This window comes from Dendrobates tinctorius, unplaced genomic scaffold (assembly GCF_039654945.1).
Source record: "Dendrobates tinctorius isolate UK_male_01 unplaced genomic scaffold, ASM3965494v1 ptg000127l, whole genome shotgun sequence".
NCBI classification, from domain to species: Eukaryota; Metazoa; Chordata; class Amphibia; order Anura; family Dendrobatidae; genus Dendrobates; species Dendrobates tinctorius.
In genome coordinates, this window is record NW_027361795.1 from 3221443 (window position 1) to 3247905 (window position 26463).

Sequence of the window (26463 nt, forward strand, 5' to 3'; positions counted from 1 at the left end):
ATGCTTCCTTGTGACCGTCGGTTCCTTGGTATAAACAGATCCTTGGAGAGATAATTGTATTGTCCCCTTAACCGTGGAATAATTCACTGTGGGGAATTATACAGTGTTTGTGGGTCACTTTTGTTGGCATTATACTTCATGGGGGCAATGAAGAAGGAATGTAGGGGCTTCAATGGGAGGAGAATTACTTTGTAAGGGTTGCAGAGTTGTGAGATATGTACCTATGTGACACTGTCAAATGTATATTTTTTTTGGGGGGAGCCCAATAAGAACTTCTGCTAAGGGGGCCCCATGATTTCTATGTATGCCCTTGGTGCAGGATGCATTGTCCCCTTCACATTCGCCTCTGCTGCAGGACTGATTGGTCATAAGTTACACATCACATCCAATGCCGCCCCTCAGTACATACAGGCATCCAGCAATGTTTCTCCTGATTGGCGGTTGGTCGGTGATTGGCTAAGCGTTGGGGAAGATGTGCCATTTTACCAGCTTAGTGCAGTGGCTGCTTGTTGATGCTCAGACTGTAGGTTGTTGTATGTGCATGGTGGACATGTCTGAATAGTCAGTGTCAGGCAGCCGCCACATTGGAGCTGTCCAGAGTTTTGTAAGCATGTGCCAGAGATAATAGGTTGGCTATCAGTGCCGCCTCCTGTGCTATAAGGATGCAGGACCGTGTTGGTCACCGCTCTTGAGCCATCATTGTGTGTCTGTATGCTTGTGTCAAGCCTGCCATTGCCATTAATGACTCTTGTTTGGTTCTTGTATGTGCGGTGATGGCGCTGACATCCATGTGTTCAGACATCTTTTTTCTATTTCTCTAAATTAAAATGTCTACTATTGTACAAATTTTTACAGGATAGATATAAATATATATGAACCAGATTAATTTCTACCGATTTTAAAAATTTACTATGGGGGGGCACCATTTTGCCGTTTGCCTCAGGCGCCAGAGAGGCTAGGTTCACCCCTGGGAATATGTAAACTTTATTTAGATAAACACACATAGAAAATGTTAAAAAACGACAAGACCTTAAGTGGGAAACCACAAAGTGGCACCACTACCCACAAGAAACCATAGGGAGGTTGCACATACCATAAACATCTAATAATTGCTATATGTGTATTCATATAAAAAAAAACCATAACAACATGGTATAACTATATAGATAGCATATAGCTAGGTTCACAAAGAAACAAAACAGGTGTAAACAGGTATTACCTCCCGTGGTTGATGGTGTCAGCCCCAATACACGTTTCGGCAAATACACCTTCCTCTGGGTGTGGCATCAAACCAAACAGAGTAGGGTTTTAAAGCCCACAAGGACCAATCGGTAGGTGGGTAACAAACATGCCTCCACTAATCCTAATTCTAATTGGCCAAAGGGAAACAGGTATATCCGGAACTACATATTCAAAATGTGAGGAGGGGCATAAGGTCTCTTAGACCAATAGATCAAAAGGAGGCGTTCTATAACAAAGAAAAAAAAAAAAGGAGTTCCGTTTAATATGCAATGATTGTATGTCAATCGCTAGGTCCAAATACCGATCCAACGGGGAGAACATCGCAGCTGTGCAGCAAACCCAACGCCCCGGCTGCGAGTCAAGCCACACACACAATGACGTGGATGGGGCTGAGTCACGTGACTGTTGCGTCAAGCCAAGAGCTACACCCCGAGACACTCGGATAATGTTGTATTGTACGAAACCGATTAATATGTCCATAACTACATTTGGCACTGTAAGACTTGACTTTCCGATGTGTTTAGTGAAGTGCATTAAATTTATGATTACAACCTATCTGTGTTTTCACATTTTGTATTTTTTATTAAAGAAGCAATGCAATATATTGTGTTATTTCTTTTGGTAAAATTAAAAGACATGATGAGCTGTAAAAACGTGGTTTATAAAGCAGATGTGTGTGTACCCTTAGAGCTACTCTTCATTCAATTCTGATATTCCTACCTGGCTCCCCAGGGTGCAATACTTTGCACTTCATGTATTTGTTGGCATTTGCAGAATACTGAGTGGGTAATATTATTTATATCCTGCTCACCCCCACCCCTATTGTATGCAAAAATGATTTTCAATTATTACAGGAATGATCCGTACTCTTTTGTGTCATTATTTGTTGATGTTCATTTCTTTTAATAATTTGTTATATTTATTCACCGCTCCATTTGAGTGTGAACTGCTGCACAGTAGATTGGTGACATATACATAAAGGTTATTGGTATTCATATATTACGCGCCACTATTGTGTATCGCTATATTTTAAGTCCATGTAATAACTTTGCATGACTATTCTTTCACTTTCACAGCAGTGGCACTGTGTATGTCAAAGGTCATACTATGTGACTACAGACTTGTGAATTCTCACATCGCACACATCGCACGCTGTGAAGATTCTACGGTGCCTGTGTTGGGAGCAGGCGGTCATTTGACTGCAAGTTTGTGATTTGTATACTTCAGGCCAGATTCCTACTAGACTGTGTCCGGTCTCGCTCAATATATTTGCAATGAGTGAGGCCGTGCCCATCAAGTGGGCACGTGACGGCAAGTATGCAAATTACATACTTGTGGTCTCGCGGCTGCCGCTACAGGCGCTGGCACCGTGAGGAATGACTGCAGACTTATCTCGTAAGACTGGACAACCCCTTTAATAAAGTTGATAATGTAATCTTACATCTCATTACATTTTTTCTTTTTTTTACCCTACTTTGGTTTTGCTTTAATTTTGGCTTTTTTTACTCCTTCAAGACTGCCCTATTTTGGGCCTTTATGATGATTTTTTGCTTTTTCATTGGCACTGTTCTGCCTTCATACACGTTGACATGGTGTGCACTCTAGCATACAGCATAAACCATGGCTCTGTCTTCTAAAATTAGCAGACTGTTCTCTGTAGTCTAACTTGTTTATTTGTGAAGAGTATAGAACATGCGAGCGGTAAAACTATAAAGAATACAAATAGAATATAATAATAATAAATTTTATTTCTATAGCGCCGACATATTCCGCAGCACTTTACATTTCAGAGGGGACTTGTACAGACAATAGACATTACAGCATAACAATAATCACATAGATCATAACAGATACCAAGAGGAATGAGGGCCCTGCTCGCAAGCTTACAATCTATGAGGAAAAAAGGGAGGCACGAAAGGTGGGTATTAACAGTTGCCCTGATTGTATGGACCAGCCATAATGTTAAGTGTGTAACAGTACAGACGCAGAGGGCTAATGGATGCATAAAGCATGTGGGAACATGATGCAGGGAACCTGGTTATGGTAAAAACTTTTGGCTGTGCCACACAGGGATAGAAGAGGTTAATGTGTTGAGGCGGTAGGCCAGTCTGAATAAATGAGTTTTCAGGGCACACTTAAAATTGTGGGGATTGGGGACTAATTGTATTGACCTGGGAAGTGCATTCCAAATAATTGGCACAGCACGTCTATAGTCTTGGAGACGGGAGTGGGAGGTTCTGATTATTGTGAATGCTAACCTCAGGTCATCAGCAGAGCGGAGGGCGCGGGTAGGATGGTATACTGAAACAAGGGAGGAGATGTAGGGTGGTGCTGAGCCATGAAGAGCTTTGTGGGTGAGGGTAATAAATTTGTACTGGATTCTGGAGTGGATGGGTAGCCAGTGTAATGACTGGCACAAGGTAGAGGCATCGGTGTAACGATTGGCGAGGAATATGATCCTGGCAGCAGCATTCAAAACAGATTGGAGAGGGGAAAGTTTGGTAAGAGGGTGACCGATTAGAAGAGAGTTACAATAGTCGAGACGAGAATGAATAAGAGAAACAGAAAGAGTTTTTGCTGAGTCAAAAGTAAGAAAAGGTCAAATTCTAGAAATGTTTTTGAGGTGCAGATAACAAGAGCGAGCCAGCGATCGGATGTGGGGGACAAAGGAAAGCTCGGAGTCAAGTATGACCCCAAGACAGTGGGCACGTTGCTGGGGAGTAATAGTGGAACCACACACAGAAATGGCAATGTCAGGTATAGGTACATTAGTAGCGGGAGGAAACACAAGGAGTTCAGTCTTTGACAGGTTCAGTTTCAGATATAGTGAGGACATGATGTTAGACACAGCGTTTAGACAATTGTTGGTGTTGTCTTGAAAGGCAGGCGTGATGTCAGGAGAAGAAGCATATAATTGGGTGTCATCAGCATAGAGATGGTACTGGAAACCAAATCTACTGATTGTTTGACCAATAGGGGCAGTGTACAAAGAGAAGAGGAGCGGGCCTAGGACTGATCCTTGAGGAACCCCAACAGCAAGGGGAAGATGAGAGGAGGAGGAGCCAGCAAAAGATACAGTAAAGGAGCAGTCAGAGAGATAGGAGGAGAACCAGGAGAGAACGGTGTCCTTGAGGCCAATGGAACGAAGCATAGTGAGGAGGAGCTGATGATCCACAGTGTCGAATGCTGCAGAGAGATCCAAGAGAATTAGCATGGAGTAATGACCATTTGATTTAGCTGTTAGTAGATCATTAGAGACTTTAGTGAGGGCAGGTTCAGTAGAGTGTAAAGAGCAGAAACCGGATTGGAGAGGGTCGAGAAGAGAGTTATCAAAGACATAGCGGATAAGACGGGAGTGGACCAGGCATTCCAGGAGTTTAGAGATGAAGAGAAGATGAGAGACAGGTCTATAGTTAGCGGCACAGTTTTGGTCGAGGGATGGTTTTTTAAGTAGTGGATGTATGATGGCATGCTTAAATGAGGAGGGAAAGATACCAGAAGAGAGAGAGAGGTTAAATATTTTAGTTAGGTGAGGGGTGACAGCAGGGGAAAGGGACTGGAGTAGATGTGACGGAAATGGGTCACTGGTGCAAGTGGTTGGGCGAGAAGATGCAAGGAGCCTGCTTACTTCTTCTTCTGTGACTGGTTTAAAATCAGAGAGTGAGCTAGATGCAGTGGGGGAGGGAGGACAGTGCATGGTATGAGGTGATTGGGAGATAATTTCCTGTCGGATCTGGTCAATTTTTTCTTTGAAATAATTGGCCAGATCGTCAGCTCGAAGCTCAGTGGTTGGGGCCTGTACTCTTGGGTTGAGTAGAGAATGAAAAGTGTCAAAGAGACGTTTAGGGTTATTGGACAGTGAGGTGATGAGGGTGTTGAAATAGGTTTGTTTTGAGAGGTCAAGGGCAGTGTTGTATGTTCGAAGCATAAACTTATAATGGATGAAATCTTCGGGTAGGTTGGATTTTCTCCACAGATGTTCGGCGCACCTGGAACACTGCTGCAGGAAATGTGTTTCCAGGGTGCGCCAGGGTTGTCACCGTCTGTGTTGTGGTTTTCTATGTATAGGAGGTGCAAATTCATCCAGGGCACTTTGAAGTGTTTCATTGTAATGCTTCAATGCAGAATCAGGACATGAGAGGGAGGAGATAGGAGCCAATGAAGACTGCAAGTTCTTCATAAGTTTCTGGGTGTTAGGCTACTTTCACACTTGCGTTTTTTTGCTGCGCGTTTTTGCGCACACAAACGCATGAAAAAAACGCATCATGCGTTTGTGTGCGTTTTTTTGCAGGTTTTGGTGCATTTTTTTAAAAAACGCATGCGCTTTTGCGCATACGTGTGCATTACAATGCGCACGTATGCGCACCCATTGACTTTGATGGGTGTTTTGCTGTAAAAAAAAAACACATTGCGTGCGCATGCGTTTTTGTGGGGCAAGTTGGACGCACAAAAAATGCAACAGGATGCATTTTGTGTGCCCGAGCGCACACTGCAAAAAACGCATTAAAGTATAGGGGAAAACGCATGCATTTTTTTGCGCTAAAAAGCAGCGCAAAAAGACGCAGGTGTGAAACCAGCCTTAATGGCCTGTATGTTTCTATAAATATGGACAGTGGGGGTGACCTGAGCAGCCTGGCAGTTCTTGATAGAGAGTGAAAGAAGGTTGTGGTCAGAGAGCGGGAGAGGGGAGTTTGCAAAATCATCCACTGCACAAAGCCGAGAGAAGACCAAGTCGAGGGAGTTTCCGTCTTCATGCGTTGGAGAATTAGTAAGCTGCGAAAGGCCATAAGAGGAGGTTAGAGATAAAAGATGAGTAGCAGATGGGGAGAGGGGAAGAGCAATGGGGATGTTGAAATCACCAATGATGAGGGTAGGGATGTCACAGGAGAGAAAATGTGGAAGCCAAATGGCGAAATGATCCAGGAACTGATGGGAGGGGCCGGGAGGACGATATACCACTGCCACTCGCATGGAGAAGGGGGTGTAGAGTCTGACGGCATGGACCGCAAAAGAAGAGAAGACAAGTGAGGGTAGTTGAGGGATAACCTGAAAGGTACATTTTGGTGATAGGAGCAGACCAATGCCTCCACCTGCTCTATTGTCTGATCTTGGGGTATGAGAGAAGTGTAGTCCACCATATGAAAGAGCAGCAGCAGCGGTAGTGTCTGACTGCTGGATCCAGGTTTCAGTAAGAGCCAGAAGGTTAATTAGAAAGGAAAAAGTCATGAATGAAGGAGAGTTTGTTGCACACTGAGCAAGAATTCCAAAGGGCACAATTAAGAGAGACAGATGGCAGGCAGGGAATATTAGTAAGTAGAGTTGAGCGATACCGTCCGATACTTCAAAGTATCGTATCGGATGGTATCGGCCGATCTTTAAAAAAAGGATCGGTATCGCCGATTCCGATACCGGAAGTCCCATTCAAGTCTATGGGACTTCCGGTATCGGAATAAGAAAAACCCTTTCCTGCCCTTGTACAGCCTCTCTGGGGTCTGTACGGGCCTTTCGGGGGGCTGTGCCGGCCTGCCAGGGGGTCTGTGCAGGCTCCGGTGGTCTGTGCCGGCCTGCCGGTGGTCTGTGCAGGCTCCGGGGGGCTGTGCCGGCCTGCCGGGGGGCTGTGCCGGCCTGCCGGGGGGCTGTGCAGACTCCGGGGGGCTGTGCCGGCCTGCCGGTGGTCTGTGCAGGCTCCGGGGGTCTGTGCAGGCATCGTCCGATGGGACTACAAGTCCCATCGGGCGATGCCTGCTACCATGACAGTGATTGACACATTAGCCAATGATGGGACAGTAGTAGTCCCATCATCCGGCTAATGTGTTAAATGTAAAAAAAAAAAAAAAAAAATTACATGCTACATACATACAACATGCATACTACATACATGCTACATTCATACTACATACTACATACAGTACATGCTACATTCATACTACATAAATACTACATGCAACATACATACTACATATATACTACATGCATGCTACATACATACTGCATGCTACATACATACCACATATATACTACATATATACTACATGCATGCTACATGCATGCTACATGCTACATACATAACACATATATACTACATGCATGCTACATACATACTACATGCTACATACTACATATATACTACATGCATGCTACATACTACATGCTACATACATACTACATATATACTACATGCATGCTACATACATACTGCATGCTACATGCATGCTACATACATACTACATACATACTACATGCTACATACATACTACATATATACTACATACATACTACATACATACTACATGCATGCTACATACATACCACATACATAACACATATATACTACATGCATGCTACATACATACTACATGCTACATACATACCATATACATACTACATACATACTACATGCTACATACATACCACATATATACTACATACATACAATACATTCATACAATACATACATAGACATACAGTACATATAACATAGAGTAACATACTTACCAATACTTGTCACATTGTTCCCCGAAGCCATTGTCTTTTCCGGGATAAATATTAACATAACAAACCACAAAAATACTCACCCACGATCCGAAGCAGTCCACGAGTGTGTCCCACGACGATCTTGGGTAGAGAACTGCAGCATCAGCTGTTGCTGCCGTTCTCTACGGGCTGCAGGAATCCAATGACGGAAGGTAGGTATCCTTCCGCACTGTATTCCTCCGCCACTTAAAAAAAAAAAAAGTCCCTAGTCTCACTTTATGCCATTGCTGTGTGGGAAATTCCCACGCAGCAATGGCATAAAGTGAGACTAGGGACTTTTTTTTTTTTAAGTGGCGGAGGAATACAGTGCGGAAGGATACCTACCTTCCGTCATTGGATTCCTGCAGCCCGTAGAGAACGGCAGCATCATCTGATGCTGCAGTTCTCTACCCAAGATCGTCGTGGGACACACTCGTGGACTGCTTCGGATCGTGGGTGAGTATTTTTGTGGTTTGTTATGTTAATATTTATCCCGGAAAAGACAATGGCTTCGGGGAACAATGTGACAAGTATTGGTAAGTATGTTACTCTATGTTATATGTACTGTATGTCTATGTATGTATTGTATGAATGTATTGTATGTATGTAGTATATATGTGGTATGTATGTAGCATGTAGTATGTATGTAGTATGTATGTAGCATGCATGTAGCATGTAGTATGTATGTAGCATGCATGTAGTATATATGTAGTATGTATGTAGCATGCATGTAGTATATATGTAGCATGTATGTAGTATGTATGTGGTATGTATGTAGCATGTAGTATGTATGTAGCATGCATGTAGTATATATGTAGTATGTATGTAGCATGTAGTATGTATGTAGTATGTATGTAGTATGTATGTGGTATGTATGTAGCATGTAGTATGTATGTAGCATGCATGTAGTATATATGTAGTATGTATGTAGCATGTAGTATGTATGTAGTATGTATGTAGTATGTATGTGGTATGTATGTAGCATGTAGTATGTATGTAGCATGCATGTAGTATATATGTAGTATGTATGTAGCATGCATGTAGTATGTATGTAGCATGCATGTAGTATGTATGTAGTATGTATGTAGCATTCAGTATGTATGTAGCATGTATGTAGTATGTATGTAGTATATATGTAGTATGTATGTAGCATGTAGTATGTATGTAGCATGCATGTAGTATATATGTAGTATGTATGTAGCATGCATGTAGTATGTATGTAGTATGTATGTAGTATGTATGTAGTATGTATGTAGCATGCAGTATGTATGTAGCATGTATGTAGTATGTATGTAGCATGTAGTATGTATGTAGCATGCATGTAGCATGTATGTAGTATGTATGTAGTATGTATGTAGCATGTAGTATGTATGTAGCATGCATGTAGTATGTATGTAGTATTTTTTTTTTTTTTTTTTTTTTTTTTAACATTTAACACATTAGCCGGATGATGGGACTACTACTGTCCCATCATTGGCTAATGTGTCAATCACTGTCATGGTAGCAGGCATCGCCCGATGGGACTTGTAGTCCCATCGGACGATGCTTGCACAGACCCCCGGACATCAGCACAGCCCCCCGGCAGGCCGGCACAGCCCCCCGGCAGGCCGGTACAGACCCCCACAGGGTGCACAGACCACCGGCAGGCCGGCACAGCCCCCCGGCAGGCCGGTACAGACCCCGGGCAGTCCACACAGCCCCCCGGCAGGCCGGCACAGCCCCCCGGCAGGCCGGCACAGCCCCCCGACAGGCCGGCACAGCCCCCCGGCAGGCCGGCAGAGACCCCCGGAAGGCCCGAAATGACGGCGCATCATGATGCGCACACACCGCGCATCATGATGACGTCAGGCCGTCAATCAACTGAACTTCCGATTCCGATGCCGAATTCCGATATTGAAAAAATATCGGAAGTCGGTATCGGAATTCCGATACAGCAAGTATCGGCCGATACCCGATACTTGCGGTATCGGAATGCTCAACACTATTAGTAAGATTAGAGGGGTTTCTGAGTGTAGCAGTTGGGGGGTTTGACTTTCTATAACATGGGGGACCAGGGTTGGGAGCAATGTCTCCTGCGATGAGGAGGAGGAGAGAAAGAGTGAGCAGATGGTTAAGTGATTTGTGAGAGTGTCTCTGATGTGGAATGGTGGGACTGAATGGATCTGTGCTGTGTAGCAATGTGAAAAGAGTGTGAGTGCTATACATAGGAGAGGAAAGGAGTGAGGGGCCAATATGGATGGAGTGTAGAGAGTTAATGCCAGGGCGGTGGATGTGTGTAAATGCAGCGGCCAGGATATAAATTATGCAAATGCATATGGTAAATATTTGTGGTAGTCCAAATGTACAGGGAATAGATTTATTTATTTGTCTTTACCTGTCTCCTGCCCTGTCTAACTGCCATGTTATAACTGCCAGCGTACTTTGATACATGTACTTCGATTACATGTACATAAATGCCCCCCTACATAAATGCATCCCCAGGCTAGCTCTGAATTTATAGAAGGCCAGTTCTAAGATCTTCCTTTTTTTTTTTTCTCTCCTTACTCGTTAGCAATCAATCAAACGAAGTTAGGACAGCAGGGCAAAATAAATGTATTTAGCAGATAAACAAGTGTCCAGGCCTACATGGATCATAAACCACTTTGAAAAGTTACTTGACCTCAATAGCATAAGGGGACAAGCAGGGTGAGTTGAAATAACTATATACCATTATATATGCTGCAAAGATGAATGATATAGGTTGGACACATGCAGGACCCAGTGAAGTTGCTGGAACTAGTTAAATACCATTATATATGCTGCAAAGATGAATGATATAGGTTGGACACTTGCAGGACTCGGTGAAGTTGCTGGAAATAGTTAAATATAGAGTTGAGCAAAACGGGACGGTCATATTCAAAAGCCGGCGACTTTCGCTGAAGTCGGGTTTCATGAAACGAAACCCGACCATAGCGTGAGATCGGCCACGAGGTTGGGGACCAGAGCGCCAAAGTCGTGTTTCAAACGATGCTTCCAGCGCCCTTTTTCAGCCAATGATGGAGGACGCACACTGTGGGCAACGCGATGACATAGGCATCGGTCACCACCATCTTTGAGAAGGGCATGCAAGTGATTGGCTGGCTTTGTGTGGCGTCACAGGGGCTATAAAAGGGCGTGAACGCCGACTGCCATCTTACTTCTGCCGATCTTAGCATTAGGGAGAGGTTGCTGGCTGCTGATTCAGAATAAGGGAGAGCGTTAGGCAGGGAAGAAGAACCAAAAAACTGCTTCTGCTGTTAGCGATTTCCACTTACGACACAACACTTTGTGTGCAGTGACAGGGGAGGCTCTATTTTTGTGCATCAGCTCTGCTGGTTATTAGGCTGCCTTATAAGGCTCCCTGATAGCTGCATTGCTGTTTGCACACTGCTGTGCAAACTGCTTTTTTAAAAGCAAAATTACTTTTCCTCCTCTTTTCTGCACAGTTACCAAGCGTTCATTTTTCCACCCTTTTGTGTGTGCAGCAGTCCTGGTTATTAGGCTGCCTGCGTCCATACTTGGACTGAGAGCATCATTGTCAGCGTCCTCAAATCTATAGTGAGATTCAAATTCTCACCAATCCTATAGACACCCTCCACCTTGTCATACACCATTCAATTTCAGCCTGTTACATTGAGGTGTAATCTCTCCTAGTCCTGAGACAATAGTTCTGCGTCCTCAAATCTATAGTAAGATTCAAATTCTCACCAATAGTAGATAAACCTTCTACCTTGTTTTACAGTACCATAGAGCTGGTGGTATTTTCGGTACATTTTCACAAAAATGAGGAAGTATGGTGGAAGACGCCATGGAAGTGGGCGGGGGTTGCCAGCTCGTCCCAATGGTGGTGGTGGTGGTGGTGTTGCATCTGTTGGTAGTGGTAAAAGCACAATAGCACCTAAGGCTGGAGGTGTTGAGCCTGCATCATCATCTGGCTCCACAAGGCCTCGAAGGCTCTCTCTTCTGGGAGTAGGTAAACCACTTTTAAAGCCGGAGCTTCAGGAACAAGTTTTGGCTTACATTGCTGACACAGCCTCCAGCTCTCTCGCCTCCTCTACTGAAGTTTCAAAAAATAAAAGCACCGAGTCGTCAGTGGAGGCTTCTGGTCAGGAACAACACCTTTCCTTGTGTCCTTCACCCCTGCCAAAAGTGAAGGATGTGGCAGGCCACACTACCGATTACTCCATGGAGCTCTTTTCACATACCATGCCTGGGTTAGCAAGTCAAATCGTGAATTCCCCAGTCCAAGATGAATCTGAAATGGAGTGCACTGATGCACAGCCACTGCTAGATTTTTCGGCTGGTACATTCATTCAGAACACTACATTGTCCTCGCAGTGTACTGAGGAAGAATCAGACCCTGATGAAACTCAGGTGCTCCTTCCCGCATACTATACCACCTTACATGGTGACACAGAGGAAGGTGCACATGAAATTGAAGAAGAGGTGATGGATGACCCAGTTGTTGACCCAGATTGGCATCCATTGGGGAAGAGGGTGCCGCTGCCAATAGGTCAGAAGAGGAGGAGGAGGATCCACAGCAGGCAACAACATCGCAACAGCTGTTATCTGGCATGACCGTAGCAGTCCAAAAACGTGTTACAAAAACCAAAAGAGTTGCAGGACAGCTTGGCCAGACGGTCAAATTAGCACAGCATGCAAGGTCTCAAAATGTCTTCCATAGTAGGAAGAGTGCTGTATGGCACTTTTTTGAACAAAATCCTAATGATCAAGCAAAAGCTATCTGTAAGAAGTGCGCAAAGACCTTTAGCCGAGGGAAAAATCTGAGAAATTTGAATACCAGTTGCATGCTTAGACATTTAACCACCATGCACTTGCAAGCGTGGACGGACTGCCAAACCTCACATACCACATGTGCACCTGCTCCGAATGAAGGTAGTCAGCAACGCTACATCGCTTCCCCCACTGTAAGCCCACCGGTTAGCACACCACCAGCAGCAAATGTCGAGGTGTCGTCGCAAGGGCAAAGCAGTCATGGAATCACATGTTATTGCTACGAAAGACTGAATCTAGGCCATCAGCAACACCACCAACACCATCACCATCACCAACCCTCTCTCAGTCCGCCATGTCCACCGCTAGTTCCACCACATGCAGCTTTCAAGTCCTGCTCACCCTACCAGAGACTCTGAGTAGGACAAGAAAGTACTCATCCTCTCATCCGCGTACACTGGCTTTGAACACCCACATTGCCAAACTAATCTCGTTAGAGATGATGCCCTACCGGTTGATTGAAAGCAAAGCTTTCCGCAAACTCATGGCCTTCGCAGTACCATGCTATGACCTACCCAGTCGGGACTTCTTTTCGCAAAAAGCCATCCCAGCCCTCCACGTGCATGTGAAAGACCGCATTGTCCATGCACTCAAGCAATCAGTGAGTGGAATGGTGCACCTCACAGCAGATGCATGGTCCAGTAGGCATGGCCAGGGCCGTTTCGTGTCCGTCACTGCACAATGAATTAATGTGGTGGATGCAGGGTCCACAGGGGACAGCGGTGGTGGGACAGTGCTGCCTAGCCCACAGTATAGGAAACAGTTGGCTGTAGGCGTTCAACCCTCCTCCTCCTCCTCCAAAAGCGAAAGCTCGTCCACACAGCGCAGTCGCACAAACACTCCATACTACATGGAGGGCTGAGGGGGGTCACAGTTGGGGATAATACTGTGCTGGGGTAGTTGAGGGGGGTACAGTAGGTTCATTATACAGTGTTTGTGGAGGGTAACATAGTAACATAGTTAGTAAGGCTGAAAAAAGACATTTGTCCATCCAGTTCAGCCTATAAAATTCTGTCAGAATAAATCCCCAGATCTACGTCCTTCTAAAGAACCCAACAATAACTGTAAGATGCAATCTTGTTACGCTCCAGGAAGACATCCAGGCCTCTCTTGAACCCCTCGACTGAGTTCGCCATCACCACCTCCTCAGGCAAGGAATTCCAGATTCTCACTGCCCTAACAGTAAAGAATCCTCTTCTATGTTGGTGGAAAAACCTTCTCTCCTCCAGACGCAGAGAATGCTTCCTTGTGACCGTCGGTTCCTTGGTATAAACAGATCCTTGGAGAGATAATTGTATTGTCCCCTTAACCGTGGAATAATTCACTGTGGGGAATTATACAGTGTTTGTGGGTCACTTTTGTTGGCATTATACTTCATGGGGGCAATGAAGAAGGAATGTAGGGGCTTCAATGGGAGGAGAAATACTTTGTAAGGGTTGCAGAGTTGTGAGATATGTACCTATGTGACACTGTCAAATGTATATTTTTTTTGGGGGGAGCCCAATAAGAACTTCTGCTAAGGGGGCCCCATGATTTCTATGTATGCCCTTGGTGCAGGATGCATTGTCCCCTTCACATTCGCCTCTGCTGCAGGACTGATTGGTCATAAGTTACACATCACATCCAATGCCGCCCCTCAGTACATACAGGCATCCAGCAATGTTTCTCCTGATTGGCGGTTGGTCGGTGATTGGCTAAGCGTTGGGGAAGATGTGCCATTTTACCAGCTTAGTGCAGTGGCTGCTTGTTGATGCTCAGACTGTAGGTTGTTGTATGTGCATGGTGGACATGTCTGAATAGTCAGTGTCAGGCAGCCGCCACATTGGAGCTGTCCAGAGTTTTGTAAGCATGTGCCAGAGATAATAGGTTGGCTATCAGTGCCGCCTCCTGTGCTATAAGGATGCAGGACCGTGTTGGTCACCGCTCTTGAGCCATCATTGTGTGTCTGTATGCTTGTGTCAAGCCTGCCATTGCCATTAATGACTCTTGTGTGGTTCTTGTATGTGCGGTGATGGCGCTGACATCCATGTGTTCAGACATCTTTTTTCTATTTCTCTAAATTAAAATGTCTACTATTGTACAAATTTTTACAGGATAGATATAAATATATATGAACCAGATTAATTTCTACCGATTTTAAAAATTTACTATGGGGGGGCACCATTTTGCCGTTTGCCTCAGGCGCCAGAGAGGCTAGGTTCACCCCTGGGAATATGTAAACTTTATTTAGATAAGCACACATAGAAAATGTTAAAAAACGACAAGACCTTAAGTGGGAAACCACAAAGTGGCACCACTACCCACAAGAAACCATAGGGAGGTTGCACATACCATAAACATCTAATAATTGCTATATGTGTATTCATATAAAAAAAAACCCATAACAACATGGTATAACTATATAGATAGCATATAGCTAGGTTCACAAAGAAACAAAACAGGTGTAAACAGGTATTACCTCCCGTGGTTGATGGTGTCAGCCCCAATACACGTTTCTGCAAATACGCCTTCCTCTGGGTGTGGCATCAAACCAAACAGAGTAGGGTTTTAAAGCCCACAAGGACCAATCGGTAGGTGGGTAACAAACATGCCTCCACTAATCCTAATTCTAATTGGCCAAAGGGAAACAGGTATATCCGGAACTACATATTCAAAATGTGAGGAGGGGCATAAGGTCTCTTAGACCAATAGATCAAAAGGAGGCGTTCTATAACAAAGAAAAAAAAAAAAGGAGTTCCGTTTAATATGCAATGATTGTATGTCAATCGCTAGGTCCAAATACCGATCCAACGGGGAGAACATCGCAGCTGTGCGGCAAGCCCAGCGCCCCGGCTGCGAGTCAAGCCACACACACAATGACGTGGATGGGGCTGAGTCACGTGACTGTTGCGTCAAGCCAAGAGCTACACCCCGAGACACTCGGATAATGTTGTATTGTACGAAACCGATTAATATGTCCATAACTACATTTGGCACTGTAAGACTTGACTTTCCGATGTGTTTAGTGAAGTGCATTAAATTTATGATTACAACCTATCTGTGTTTTCACATTTTGTATTTTTTATTAAAGAAGCAATGCAATATATTGTGTTATTTCTTTTGGTAAAATTAAAAGACATGATGAGCTGTAAAAACGTGGTTTATAAAGCAGATGTGTGTGTACCCTTAGAGCTACTCTTCATTCAATTCTGATATTCCTACCTGGCTCCCCAGGGTGCAATACTTTGCACTTCATGTATTTGTTGGCATTTGCAGAATACTGAGTGGGTAATATTATTTATATCCTGCTCACCCCCACCCCTATTGTATGCATAAATGATTTTCAATTATTACAGGAATGATCCGTACTCTTTTGTGTCATTATTTGTTGATGTTCATTTCTTTTAATAATTTGTTATATTTATTCACCGCTCCATTTGAGTGTGAACTGCTGCACAGTAGATTGGTGACATATACATAAAGGTTATTGGTATTCATATATTACGCGCCACTATTGTGTATCGCTATATTTTAAGTCCATGTAATAACTTTGCATGACTATTCTTTCACTTTCACAGCAGTGGCACTGTGTATGTCAAAGGTCATACTATGTGACTACAGACTTGTGAATTCTCACATCGCACACATCGCACGCTGTGAAGATTCTACGGTGCCTGTGTTGGGAGCAGGCGGTCATTTGACTGCAAGTTTGTGATTTGTATACTTCAGGCCAGATTCCTACTAGACTGTGTCCGGTCTCGCTCAATATATTTGCAATGAGTGAGGCCGTGCCCATCAAGTGGGCACGTGACGGCAAGTATGCAAATTGCATACTTGTGGTCTCGCGGCTGCCGCTACAGGCGCTGGCACCGTGAGGAATGACTGCAGACTTATCTCGTAAGACTGGACAACCCCTTTAATAAAGTTGATAATGTAATCTTACATCTCATTACATTTTTTCTTTTTTTTACCCTACTTTGGTTTTGCTTTAATTTTGGCTTTTTTTACTCCTTCAAGACTGCCCTATTTTGGGCCTTTATGATGATTTTTTGCTTTTTCATTGGCACTGTTCTGCCTTCATACACGTTGACATGGTGTGCACTCTAGCATACAGCATAAACCATGGCTCTGTCTTCTAAAATTAGCAGACTGTTCTCTGTAGTCTAACTTGTTTATTTGTGAAGAGTATAGAACATGCGAGCGGTAAAACTATAAAGAATACAAATAGAATATAATAATAATAAATTTTATTTCTATAGCGCCGACATATTCCGCAGCACTTTACATTTCAGAGGGGACTTGTACAGACAATAGACATTACAGCATAACAATAATCACATAGATCATAACAGATACCAAGAGGAATGAGGGCCCTGCTCGCAAGCTTACAATCTATGAGGAAAAAAGGGAGGCACGAAAGGTGGGTATTAACAGTTGCCCTGATTGTATGGACCAGCCATAATGTTAAGTGTGTAACAGTACAGACGCAGAGGGCTAATGGATGCATAAAGCATGTGGGAACATGATGCAGGGAACCTGGTTATGGTAAAAACTTTTGGCTGTGCCACACAGGGATAGAAGAGGTTAATGTGTTGAGGCGGTAGGCCAGTCTGAATAAATGAGTTTTCAGGGCACACTTAAAATTGTGGGGATTGGGGACTAATTGTATTGACCTGGGAAGTGCATTCCAAATAATTGGCACAGCACGTCTATAGTCTTGGAGACGGGAGTGGGAGGTTCTGATTATTGTGAATGCTAACCTCAGGTCATCAGCAGAGCGGAGGGCGCGGGTAGGATGGTATACTGAAACAAGGGAGGAGATGTAGGGTGGTGCTGAGCCATGAAGAGCTTTGTGGGTGAGGGTAATAAATTTGTACTGGATTCTGGAGTGGATGGGTAGCCAGTGTAATGACTGGCACAAGGTAGAGGCATCGGTGTAACGATTGGCGAGGAATATGATCCTGGCAGCAGCATTCAAGACAGATTGGAGAGGGGAAAGTTTGGTAAGAGGGTGACCGATTAGAAGAGAGTTACAATAGTCGAGACGAGAATGAATAAGAGAAACAGAAAGAGTTTTTGCGGAGTCAAAAGTAAGAAAAGGTCGAATTCTAGAAATGTTTTTGAGGTGCAGATAACAAGAGCGAGCCAGCGATCGGATGTGGGGGACAAAGGAAAGCTCGGAGTCAAGTATGACCCCAAGACAGTGGGCACGTTGCTGGGGAGTAATAGTGGAACCACACACAGAAATGGCAATGTCGGGTATAGGTACATTAGTAGCGGGAGGAAACACAAGGAGTTCAGTCTTTGACAGGTTCAGTTTCAGATATAGTGAGGACATGATGTTAGACACAGCGTTTAGACAATTGTTGGTGTTGTCTTGAAAGGCAGGCGTGATGTCAGGAGAAGAAGCATATAATTGGGTGTCATCAGCATAGAGATGGTACTGGAAACCAAATCTACTGATTGTTTGACCAATAGGGGCAGTGTACAAAGAGAAGAGGAGCGGGCCTAGGACTGATCCTTGAGGAACCCCAACAGCAAGGGGAAGATGAGAGGAGGAGCCAGCAAAAGATACAGTAAAGGAGCAGTCAGAGAGATAGGAGGAGAACCAGGAGAGAACGGTGTCCTTGAGGCCAATGGAACGAAGCATAGTGAGGAGGAGCTGATGATCCACAGTGTCGAATGCTGCAGAGAGATCCAAGAGAATTAGCATGGAGTAATGACCATTTGATTTAGCTGTTAGTAGATCATTAGAGACTTTAGTGAGGGCAGGTTCAGTAGAGTGTAAAGAGCGGAAACCGGATTGGAGAGGGTCGAGAAGAGAGTTATCAAAGACATAGCGGATAAGACGGGAGTGGACCAGGCATTCCAGGAGTTTAGAGATGAAGAGAAGATGAGAGACAGGTCTATAGTTAGCGGCACAGTTTTGGTCGAGGGATGGTTTTTTAAGTAGTGGATGTATGATGGCATGCTTAAGTGAGGAGGGAACGATACCAGAAGAGAGAGAGAGAGGTTAAATATTTTAGTTAGGTGAGGGGTGACAGCAGGGGAAAGGGACTGGAGTAGATGTGACGGAAATGGGTCACTGGTGCAAGTGGTTGGGCGAGAAGATGCAAGGAGCCTGCTTACTTCTTCTTCTGTGACTGGTTTAAAATCAGAGAGTGAGCTAGATGCAGTGGGGGAGGGAGGACAGTGCATGGTATGAGGTGATTGGGAGATAATTTCCTGTCGGATCTGGTCAATTTTTTCTTTGAAATAATTGGCCAGATCGTCAGCTCGAAGCTCAGTGGTTGGGGCCTGTACTCTTGGGTTGAGTAGAGAATGAAAAGTGTCAAAGAGACGTTTAGGGTTATTGGACAGTGAGGTGATGAGGGTGTTGAAATAGGTTTGTTTTGAGAGGTCAAGGGCAGTGTTGTATGTTCGAAGCATAAACTTATAATGGATGAAATCTTCGGGTAGGTTGGATTTTCTCCACAGATGTTCGGCGCACCTGGAACACTGCTGCAGGAAATGTGTTTCCAGGGTGCGCCAGGGTTGTCACCATCTGTGTTGTGGTGTTCTATGTATAGGAGGTGCAAATTCATCCAGGGCACTTTGAAGTGTTTCATTGTAATGCTTCAATGCAGAATCAGGACATGAGAGGGAGGAGATAGGAGCCAACGAAGACTGCAAGTTCTTCATAAGTTTCTGGGTGTTAGAATCATAGAATCATAGAATCATAGAATCGTAGAGTTGGAAGGGACCTCCTGGGCCATCTGGTCCAACCCCCTGCTCAAAGCAGGATTCGCTAAATCATCCCAGTCAGATGTCTGTCCAGCCTCTGTTTGAAGACTTCCATTGAAGGAGAACTCACCACTTCTCGTGGCAGCCTGTTCCACTCATTGATCACTCTAACTGTCAAAAAGTTTTTTCTAATATCTAATCTGTGTCTCCTCCCATTCAGTTTCATCCCATTGCTTCTAGTCTTTCCTTGTGCAAATGAGAATAAAGTTGATCCTTCTACAATGTGACAGCCCTTTAGATATTTGTAGACAGCAATTAAGTCTCCTCTCAGTCTTCTCTTTTGCAAACTAAACATTCCCAAATCCTGCAACCTTTCCTCATAAGACAGGGTTTGCAGACCGGTCACCATTCTGGTCGCTCTTTTCTGAACTTGCTCCAGTTTGTTGATGTCTTTTTTAAAATGTGGTGCCCAAAACTGGACACAATATTCCAGATGAGGTCTGACCAAAGAGGAGTAGAGGGAAATAATGACTTCACGTGATCTAGACTGTATGCTTCTGTTAATACATCCTAGAACTGCATTTGCCTTTTTTGCTGCTGCATCACACTGTTGACTCATATTCAGTCTGTGATCTATTAGTATACCCAAGTCTTTTTCACATGTGCTGTCACTTAGCCCTATTCCTCCCATTCTATATATGCTTTTTTCATTTTTATTGCCCAGATGTAGTACTTTGCATTTCTCCCTGTTAAAAACCATTCTGTTAGTTACTGCCCACTTCTCTAGTTTATTTAAATCTTTTTGAATCCTCTCTCTCTCTTCTCTAGTATTAGCTATCCCTCCTAGCTTTGTGTCATCAGCAAATTTAATCAGTTTACCCTCAATTCCTTCATCTAAATCGTTGATAAAGATGTTGAACAATACAGGGCCCAGGACAGAGCCCTGTGGTACCCCACTTGAGACATTCTTCCAACTGGATGTGCAGCCATTTACGACCACTCTTTGGGTCCGATCACTAAGCCAGCTATGAATCCACCTAACAGTTGCCTTGTCCATTCCATACTTAGTCATTTTTTCAATAAGGATTGTATGAGAGACTTTGTCAAATGTTTTGCTGAAGTCAAGATATACTATATCTACAGCATTTCCTTGATCCACCCAATCAGTGATACCGTCATAGAAGGAAATTAAGTTAGTCTGACATGACTTATTAGTTACAAACCCATGCTGACTCTGTTTGATCACTTCATTCTTATCCAGGTATTGACTTACATGTTGTTTAATAATTTGTTCAAAGATCTTTCCTGGTATAGAAGTCAGACTCACCGGCCTATAGTTGCCTGGGTCCACCTTCTTCCCCTTTTTGAAGATAGGAACAACATTTGCTCTTCTCCAGTCTTCTGGCACTTCTCCTGTTCTCCAAGAATTTTCAAAGATTATGGAGAGTGGTTCAGAAATTTCTTCTGCTATCTCCTTCAGTACTCTGGGGTGTAACTCATCTGGACCTGGAGACTTGAATTCATTTAGGTTAGCTAAGTGTTTCCTCACTATCTTTCTGTTTATAGATATCCTGGATTCTTCTATTCCCTTAATAGGACAGTGAATAACAGTTGGTGTTACATTTCCTTTCTGAGAGAAAACAGATGCAAAATAGGAATTTAAAAGTTCAGCCTTCTCAACATCCTGTCTTACCATTTCATCATTTTCATCCTGTAAAAATCCTATAGCATCTTTGACTTTTCTTTTACTTTTGACATATCCCCAAAATCCTTTATTATTGCTTTTGACATCTCTTGCAAGCCTCAATTCATTTTCAGCTTTAGATAATCTGATTTGTGCCCTGCAGATTCTGCAGACAGCATTATATTCTTCTTTAGATATGCCTCCCTCTTTCCATTTTATAAACATTTTTTTCTTCCTTTTTAGCATGTGCTTAAGTTCTGTGTTCACCCATCCTGGTTTCCTTAAATGCTTCCTATTCTTCCCTCTTTTCGGAATTGTTAACAACTGTGCTTTGAGAATTTCATTTTTCAAGATTTCCCATCCTTCCTGGACATTTTTGTCTTTAAGGATATCCAGCCATTGGATCCCTCCAATTATCTTTCTGAATCCCTTAAAATCTGCCTTTCTGAAATCTAACCTTGACGTCTGAGTCTTCACAGGTCTTCCGCCTCTAGTTATCCAAAATTCTAAAATAGCATGGTCGCTACCTCCTAGGGTTCCAGCCACTTTTACCTCCTCAACCATTTCCTCCCTGTTTATAAGGATTAGATCCAAGGTAGCAGTTCCCCTTGTTTTCTCCCCTACCTTTTGGAAGATAAAGTTGTCAGCAAGAGAGGATAAGAATTTCCTTGACCTGTTAGTTTTGCCTGAGAGAGATTCCCAACAAATGTCTGGATAGTTGAAATCTCCCATGACAACTATGTCATATTTTTTGGAGAACTTGGCCATTTGATGCATAAAGAGTTCATCCATATCTTCAGCTTGCACAGGCGGCCTGTAGTAAATGCCTACAATGGTGTCCTTTCCATTGTTCTGTCCTTGTATTCTTACCCAAACAGTTTCCACAGAACTCCCAGTCTCTGAAGCTTCAATCTCTGTGCAGATATACGCGTTTCTAACATACAATGCAACACCTCCTCCTCGTTTATCAAGTCTGTTTCTTGCAAATAAGTTGTATCCTTCTAGTCTTGTATTCCAATCATGTGTATCGTCCCACCAAGTTTCAGTGATTCCAATGACATCATATTTCTTTTCCTGTGTTAGTAGTTCCAATTCTCCTTGTTTGTTGCCCATGCTTTGTGCATTAGTATAGAAACATTTTAGTTTGTGATTGGTTTCTCTTTCTCCAATATTTTTATTAATTAGATTCTTTCGTCTTTGTTCTTCCTTTCCACTTCTATTAGCAGAGTTCTCAATAGCATTTGTCAGGTGTATGGCTTTTTCTGGTCTTTTGCTTCCCTTCCCATGTTGTTCTAGTTTAAAGCTCTCCTTACAAGTGTAGCAAGACGACTTCCAAATACATGCTTTCCAGTCTTCGTAAGGTGCACCCCATCTCTAGCAAGTAGTCCATCGTATAAGTAGTTCACTCCGTGATCCAGAAATCCAAATCGTTGCTGACGGCACCATCGACGTAGCCAGTTGTTCACCTGCAGAATCTTATTCCACCTCCTTGTTCCATGGCCATCCACTGGGAGGATGGAAGAGAAGACCACCTGCGCTCCCAGTTCTTTCACTTTCTTGCCTAAGTCTTCAAAGTCTCTGCAGATGGTTTCCAGGTCGTTTCTTGCGGTGTCATTTGTCCCCACATGTAGTAGCAGGAATGGGTAGTCATCTGTAGGTCTGAAGAGTCCTGATATCCTGTCAGACACATCTTTAATTTTTGCACCTGGAAGACAGCACATTTCTCTTGAAGTTATATCCGGTCTGCAGATAGTGGCCTCTGTTCCTCTCAACAGGGAATCCCCCATGACCACCACTCTCCGTTTCTTCTTCACAACATTTTTCTTTCTCCATCCAGGAGGACTCTGAAGGCGTACAAGGTTGCTGTTTGTTGGCAAAGTCTTATCCTGATGTATTTCTTCATCATTTTCCTGCGTGAGAGCCTGGTACTGGTTTCTGAGCAGTATGGGTGCTGACTGCCTCCTGATCCTCCTGCTTCTCTGGGTCACATGTCTCCATTCCTCTGTTTCTTCAGGTGCACTTCGAATTTCTTCTCTTTCTGTAACATGAAGAGATAATTCTGCTCTGTCCAAGAACTCTTCACCTTCCTTAATGATCTTCAACGTAGCCAACCTCTCTTCGAGATTTTGCAACTTTTCCTCCAACAGGGACACAAGCTTGCATTTGTGGCATGTGAAATTTGGCTTTTCCACTGGTAAGTCTGTGAACATGTAGCAAGAAATGCAGCTCACCAAATGGCTCCTGGCCTCTTCCATCTTGAGATTTCTTAAAAACGATGAAAGATGAGCCAAAATGCGCACGCCGATAGGCGCGCGGTTTTTCCGATTTCCTCTTTTCAGCTGCAACGGCCAAAACCCAGTGATCGTAGAGCTCGCGGAGACTCTTCACTTATCCCAGAAGGCACTGGGAATATGCAAATGATCTCCTCAAGACTCTTCCCCTGGTTTTCCGATTTCCTCTTTTCAGCTGCAACGGCCAAAACCCAGTGATCGTAGAGCTCGCGGAGACTCTTCACTTATCCCAGAAGGCACTGGGAATATGCAAATGATCTCCTCAAGACTCTTCCCCTGGTTTTCCGATTTCCTCTTTTCAGCTGCAACGGCCAAAACCCAGTGATCGTAGAGCTCGCGGAGACTCTTCACTTATCCCAGAAGGCACTGGGAATATGCAAATGATCTCCTCAAGACTCTTCCCCTGGTTTTCCGATTTCCTCTTTTCAGCTGCAACGGCCAAAACCCAGTGATCGTAGAGCTCGCGGAGACTCTTCACTTATCCCAGAAGGCACTGGGAATATGCAAATGATCTCCTCAAGACTCTTCCCCTGGTTTTCCGATTTCCTCTTTTCAGCTGCAACGGCCAAAACCCAGTGATCGTAGAGCTCGCGGAGACTCTTCACTTATCCCAGAAGGCACTGGGAATATGCAAATGATCTCCTCAAGACTCTTCCCCTGGTTTTCCGATTTCCTCTTTTCAGCTGCAACGGCCAAAACCCAGTGATCGTAGAGCTCGCGGAGACTCTTCACTTATCCCAGAAGGCACTGGGAATATGCAAATGATCTCCTCAAGACTCTTCCCCTGGTTTTCCGATTTCCTCTTTTCAGCTGCAACGGCCAAAACCCAGTGATCGTAGAGCTCGCGGAGACTCTTCACTTATCCCAGAAGGCACTGGGAATTTGCAAATGATCTCCTCAAGACTTTTCCCCTGGTTTTCCGATTTCCTCTTTTCAGCTGCAACGGCCAAAACCCAGTGATCGTAGAGCTCGCGGAGACTCTTCACTTATCCCAGAAGGCACTGGGAATATGCAAATGATCTCCTCAAGACTCTTCCCCTGGTTTTCCGATTTCCTCTTTTCAGCTGCAACGGCCAAAACCCAGTGATCGTAGAGCTCGCGGAGACTCTTCACTTATCCCAGAAGGCACTGGGAATATGCAAATGATCTCCTCAAGACTCTTCCCCTGGTTTTCCGATTTCCTCTTTTCAGCTGCAACGGCCAAAACCCAGTGATCGTAGAGCTCGTGGAGACTCTTCACTTATCCCAGAAGGCACTGGGAATATGCAAATGATCTCCTCAAGACTCTTCCCCTGGTTTTCCGATTTCCTCTTTTCAGCTGCAACGGCCAAAACCCAGTGATCGTAGAGCTCGCGGAGACTCTTCACTTATCCCAGAAGGCACTGGGAATATGCAAATGATCTCCTCAAGACTCTTCCCCTGGTTTTCCGATTTCCTCTTTTCAGCTGCAACGGCCAAAACCCAGTGATCGTAGAGCTCGCGGAGACTCTTCACTTATCCCAGAAGGCACTGGGAATATGCAAATGATCTCCTCAAGACTCTTCCCCTGGTTTTCCGATTTCCTCTTTTCAGCTGCAACGGCCAAAACCCAGTGATCGTAGAGCTCGCGGAGACTCTTCACTTATCCCAGAAGGCACTGGGAATTTGCAAATGATCTCCTCAAGACTCTTCCCCTGGTTTTCCGATTTCCTCTTTTCAGCTGCAACGGCCAAAACCCAGTGATCGTAGAGCTCGCGGAGACTCTTCACTTATCCCAGAAGGCACTGGGAATATGCAAATGATCTCCTCAAGACTCTTCCCCTGGTTTTCCGATTTCCTCTTTTCAGCTGCAACGGCCAAAACCCAGTGATCGTAGAGCTCGCGGAGACTCTTCACTTATCCCAGAAGGCACTGGGAATATGCAAATGATCTCCTCAAGACTCTTCCCCTGGTTACTGGTAGGCTACTTTCACACTTGCGTTTTTTTGCTGCGCGTTTTTTGCGCACACAAACGCATGAAAAAAACGCATCATGCGTTTGTGTGCGTTTTTTTGCAGGTTTTGGTGCATTTTTTTAAAAAACGGATGCGCTTTTGCGCATACGTGTGCATTACAATGCGCACGTATGCGCACCCATTGACTTTGATGGGTGTTTTGCTGTAAAAAAAAAAACACATTGCGTGCGCATGCGTTTTTGGGGGGCAAGTTGGACGCACAAAAAATGCAACAGGATGCATTTTGTGTGCCCGAGCGCACACTGCAAAAAAACGCATGCACATACAAACGCGTACGTGCGCATATGTATGCGCACATATGCACACCCATGTTAAAGTATAGGGGAAAAACGCATGCATTTTTTTGCGCTAAAAAGCAGCGCAAAAAGATGCAGGTGTGAAACCAGCCTTAATGGCCTGTATGTTTCTATAAATATGGACAGTGGGGGTGACCTGAGCAGCCTGGCAGTTCTTGATAGAGAGTGAAAGAAGGTTGTGGTCAGAGAGCGGGAGAGGGGAGTTTGCAAAATCATCCACTGCACAAAGCCGAGAGAAGACCAAGTCGAGGGAGTTTCCGTCTTCATGCGTTGGAGAATTAGTAAGCTGCGAAAGGCCATAAGAGGAGGTTAGAGATAAAAGATGAGTAGCAGATGGGGAGAGGGGAAGAGCAATGGGGATGTTGAAATCACCAATGATGAGGGTAGGGATGTCATAGGAGAGAAAATGTGGAAGCCAAATGGCGAAATGATCCAGGAACTGATGGGAGGGGCCGGGAGGACGATATACCACTGCCACTTGCATGGAGAAGGGGGTGTAGAGTCTGACGGCATGGACCGCAAAAGAAGAGAAGACAAGTGAGGGTGGTTGAGGGATAACCTGAAAGGTACATTTTGGTGATAGGAGCAGACCAATGCCTCCACCTGCTCTATTGTCTGATCTTGGGGTATGAGAGAAGTGTAGTCCACCATATGAAAGAGCAGCAGCAGTGGTAGTGTCTGACTGCTGGATCCAGGTTTCAGTAAGAGCCAGAAGGTTAATTAGAAAGGAAAAAGTCATGAATGAAGGAGAGTTTGTTGCACACTGAGCAAGAATTCCAAAGGGCACAATTAAGAGAGACAGATGGCAGGCAGGGAATATTAGTAAGATTAGAGGGGTTTCTGAGTGTAGCAGTTGGGGGGTTTGACTTTCTATAACATGGGGGACCAGGGTTGGGAGCAATGTCTCCTGCGATGAGGAGGAGGACAGAA